General features: G+C 37.8%; 1 pseudogene; it reads right to left on the bottom strand.

Annotated features, from left to right (window-relative positions):
- Window positions 1-345: 345 nt before the first annotated feature.
- Window positions 346-4,982, bottom strand: LOC101575970 (annotated as a pseudogene).
- Window positions 4,983-5,185: the final 203 nt, after the last annotated feature.

The raw sequence follows: 5,185 nt of genomic DNA, 5'->3' as shown, positions 1-5,185 counted from the left end.
TTTTTCTGATACTACATTTCTTTTTATTTATTTTTTTTTTTTTACAGTACTGGGGGATTGAACTCAGGACCTTGCACCTGCCAGGAAGGCACTTATATCACTGAACTATCGCCCAGCCCTTTTGTTTAATAAAAGACCTGACAAGTTTATTTTCACATTTCACAATACAAATGAAACTATACTCTCTGCACTTTTGCTAATGTACTTCTCCCTTCAGAACTATTCTTTGATAGGAAGGGGGAGCAAGTCTTCCTTGTCATTCATGATGTTAGAAAACACCCAGAGTCACAGACCCATGATCTCCTAATGAAGCAGAATAAATAATATAAAACTGATACAGAGAGGCTACCCCTCCACCTTATCTGTATGGTCAATCATTCCTGGCCAAGTGGGCACCATCATGGGCCGAGCCGACGGTCGCATCATTGGAGGCCCAGGCCTCATCAGCATGTGGCCTCCCATAGGTCGTCTCATTCCAGGTGCAGGTCCCACTGGCATCATGGGAGGGCCTCCCATATGGGGTGCTGGCATCATACCAGGGTGAGGAGGACCTGGGAGATTGGGTGGAGGTGGGATCACAGCCCCTGCTGGGGGAGGAGCAGAGAATGGAGTAGGAGGGATCTTTCCTCCTTGAAATGCAGCTGTTGTCTTGTCAACCAGCCTCTGAGCTTGCTCTTTCATCCATTTCAGATAGTAGTCTTTCACATTCTCTTTATGTTTCCTACCACTGCAGTGTTTTTCTCACAGAGAGTCATAGGTGAGGTACATTGTAGTAGTCACAATAAAACTTAGAGATGTTACTCTACAGGCCATTGATGGCTCTGATGCCTCATTTCTACGCAATTATTCACACAATACTATCATTTCTTGATTTAATAAATGTAGACATTACTTAAGAACTTCTGGTTAAGAGAAGTATTCTTTTGATAATCCTCCAAATCTTCCTTCTTTTAAACTCAACATTATCATTGTAAAAGTAATTGTTTAAATATACTCTTTAAGTTGTACTATAGATAGTAGTGATACCTATAATTTTGATTATTTTCTAACAGATCTGTTGTGCTCTCAAGGATTTCATTGGCATAGCTTGATCTGTGTTCTGCACTATTTTTCGAATGTTTTCACTACTTAAAGTAATCTTTCTGAATGCTGGTCACTGACATGTCTTTGTAGACCTTTGTAGACCTTATGTACAGTTGTCATCTCCAGATTTCATTGTTCTCTGAGATTAATATGCTGGTTGTTTGGTTGGTTGGATGGATGGTTGGTTGGGTAGGTGGGTAGGTGGTTGGTTGGTTTATCCTATGTCTTGGTCTTCTTTTTTTTCCACCATCATGTTTCCTGAGATATGAATTCTCTCAATGCCAGCTGGACTGCTAAGTAGTCTGCATGTACAACTATTCATTAAAAATAATTTTCTCACAACTGAAAAAGCTCTGGAGAATTCTTCTAGCCTCATAGTTCTGTTTCTGAAAATACCAGTGTCACTTGGTTGTCATTTACTTACATATTTCTTTTTTCTCTTCAGGGAAATCCAAGATTTTTCTCCTTGCCCCGGTATTCCCGAATGTCACAGTGAAACACCTTGGGGTGTTTTTCCCATTTGCTGAACTGTACATGGGTCCTCACTACTGAACACTTCACATCTTCACCTCTGAGAATTTTTCGCCTTGTTTTTTGAGTTTTCTCAGTTGACTCTTCTTAACCTTCTTATTATTTGGATGTTGAACTTTCTCCAAAAATTCATAAATTTTCTCTGTTATCATTGTCTTTGTCACTGTATTCCAATTTCTGAAGAAGCCCCTCATTTAGCTTTCAAAAACTCAGTTAATTGGTAGAGTTGCTTTATTTAAAATTCGTGATATTACTTATATTTTAATAATTCCCTTTATAGTCTCTTTAACACATTGTAGATATACTTTCATGTTTTTTTTATATTTTTAACACTTCCATGCTATTTTCTGTTCTTTATTTCATTTTGCTACATTTTCTCTTATTTAGACAGTGTGTATAATGTCCACCTTTAATTCTAATTCTAAAATTGAATACTGCTTACTCTTAGTTTTCACTTGTTTATGGATGTGTAGAGCTGTTCCTCTCCCAAAGATGTATTATTTATGTCCTTACTTTATAAATCATTTATATCTAAAGTTTTATCTTTGACTTGAGATTATCTACAAACAGGTTTTTAATTATCATTAGTTTAAAGTTCAAAATTATTAATATTCTTTAGGTGACATGTTCTTAATTACTGATATTCTTATACCATTGTCCAAAACTGTGGTCTCCATGTTTTCTGATTTGAGGATCATTTTAAGACTATCTTTGCAACCCAAAACAGAGGTTCATTTCTTCTCTTTGTAGGGTCCACAGTTATTAAGTCAACCCTACTGAGTTTCTCTGTCATTTTGCTGAGAAACATGCACCAGTAGCCTCCTGAGAATAAAAGCATAAAAAATAAATGTGTGGAGTACTTGACTGTCTTCTGAAAACAACCTTATTTTAGCACTTGATTGGTAAGTTGGCTTAATAGGCAATTATAATTTGGAAACAATTTGAAGGCCTCATTTCATTGTATTCTAGCATCTAAAGTCATTTATATACTCTACATCCAGATTTATATTTGTCTACTTTATTTGGCAATGGCTCAAAGGCTTTTAGAGTATCTCCAGTTACTACATTTCTGTCAAATTATCCTGATACACATGGCTCTTTTTCTTTCTCTCTTACAATGCAATCTTATTTGCAGAATAAAGGCGCATGATGCTTCACTTATCATGAATTTTACCCTATTATAAAATATACTTAGTGCCCTAACACCTTTTTCTAAAAATGTTATCTTACATGTTTGAATATTTTTACTTGAACTTAACAACTTACTTTTGACAAGAATTTGTTGCAAATATTTGTGTGATTTTAATATTCTTTTCTATGAGAAAGACATAATTATATCTATTTTAAAATTTATCCACATTTTTAAAAACTTTGTCTTTTCATCAATAAGCTTTTTGTGTTTTACCTATGGTTCCATTTGTTGTCACCTCTAATGCATTTTTTTTAAAAAATGTATTTAGTACAGGGCCTACAGGGTCTCACTACACAGATTGGACTCATAACAATCCTCCTGTTTGCAGACTCCCACACACTGGGATTAGAGGTGAGCACCACCATACCCACTCTCAGTTGCTGTCTCAGCATGCCCATGGGACAGTGCTGGCATGGTATGCTGGGGATCGAACCCCGGTTCCTGCACTCTGCCTAAGCTGGCACTTTAGTCCCTTGAGCTAACTGACCAGCCCTTTCTAACACATTTTAGATATGCTTTCATGCTTCTTATATTTTTAACTCTTCTGTGCTATTTTTATTCTTTATTTCATTCTACTGCATTCTTATTTAGGAGTGTGTGTGTGTGTGTGTGTGTGTGTGTGTGTGTGTGCAAGGTCTCACTACGCAGCTTGGACTCCTGGTGATCCTCCTGTTTTCAGCCTCCCTAGTGCTGGGATTACAGCATTTTCTCTTATTTAGACAGTATATATAATACCCACCTTTAATTCTAAAATTGAGTATCACTTACTCCTAAGTTTTCATTTAAATAATTGTTTAATATATATTTAACATTTATTTAATTTTAGGCCAAACCTTTGGGGCAAGGCTAACTACTCCACTGATACCCTTTTCTACTTTAAAAATATTTAAAAATCCTTTTCTTCAGCCACAGCCTTCAGCCTCCAGCACAGGCACACACACTTGTTTTCTGAGTACTAACAATGCTGTAATAGTCTTCTCCACCTCACAGTGCCAAAAGAAGCACTAAATAGACATGTATTGTGTTTCTTCTCTTTCTCCATATAATAAAAAATATAGAATAATAGTCATTTTAAAACAAAAGTACTGGTCTAATTACCTGTGTTTACATAAAAGTCATGAGTGCCCTGATTTATCATCAATATATTTAGCTGGAGGGGCCAGGGAGATAGCTCAGCGGTCTAAGTGCTTGCATGGCAACTTCAAGGACCTGGCTTGGATCCCTGGTACTGCATTCCATGCCAGTCCCGCACCAAGCTGGCCATGGAAACTGGATGTGTGGTACATGCCTATAATTGCAGCTGGGAAGGGTGAAACAGGAGGATCACTAAGAATCCGAGCTGCATAGCGAGACCCTGTACCAAATAAATAAGAATTTTTAAAAAATTTAATTATGGGGCCTAATAGCGCAGTGGACTAAAGCACCTGCTTAGGCAGAGTGCAGCAGCCAGGGTTCAATCCCCAGTGTGCCATGCTGGCCCTGAGCCCAGGGACCAGCTGAGATGGCAATTGAGACTGGGCGTGGTGGCGTGCGCCTGTAATCTCAGTGCTTGGGAGGCTGAAAACAGGAGAATCACTGTGAGTCCTATCTACAGAATGAGACCCTGTAGACCCTGTCCTAAATACAGAAAAAAAAAATTAATTGCGAAATTATTAACGTTAAGCCAGCAACATTTTATATCTTTTCTGATTTAAAATCTACTATATTTCTGTATATCAGACATGTTTTTAAATAAGAAGATATGGTATAATTTCAACAATGTAAGAATACCATGTAAGCCAAACAAATGTGAGGACAAATACTGCTTTGTAGAGTGTTCTGAGCACTGGTGCTCTGTGAGATGGGTTTTTTGTTGTTGTTGTTGTTGTTAAAAATTGTATGTAATGTCTAATTTTCATATCTCAATTTGTCAGCTTTCTTTATGGTTTAGATCTGTGTTACACATAAGACTCTGGTGTTTGAAAGCTAATTGCGCCACGGAGGCGCTGTACTCATCTGTGGCCTAACTCCCTGCTACGCTCACAGCTGAGTTTCTGGGGGGAGGCCAGGCCTGGTGAAAGGTAGGTCTTGGGGGCACGACCTGGACACTTATGTTTCTCTGAGTTTCTGTCTTCTCTCTCAGCTTCCTGGTTACCACGACATGAGCAGCTTTTCCTCCACCAGTCCCTTCCACCATGACCTTGCTACCTTGGAGCCAACTCAAGAGAAACTGAACCCCCAAACACCATGAGCCCAAATAAACCTTCCATCTTTTAAATTGTGGGTGCTGAGTATAGTGTCCCAGTGAAAAAAAGAAATGACTAAGACATCTTCATTTTAAGAAATTTGCATATAATATGTTATGGTGAGTGCACTATAAATTCAAATAAATTACAACTT

This window comes from Octodon degus, unplaced genomic scaffold, assembly GCF_000260255.1.
Source record: "Octodon degus isolate 3935 unplaced genomic scaffold, OctDeg1.0 scaffold00058, whole genome shotgun sequence".
Classification (NCBI taxonomy): domain Eukaryota; kingdom Metazoa; phylum Chordata; class Mammalia; order Rodentia; family Octodontidae; genus Octodon; species Octodon degus.
The sequence above is the reverse complement of the archived record's forward strand: the minus strand, read 5'-3'. Positions and strand labels throughout refer to the sequence as shown.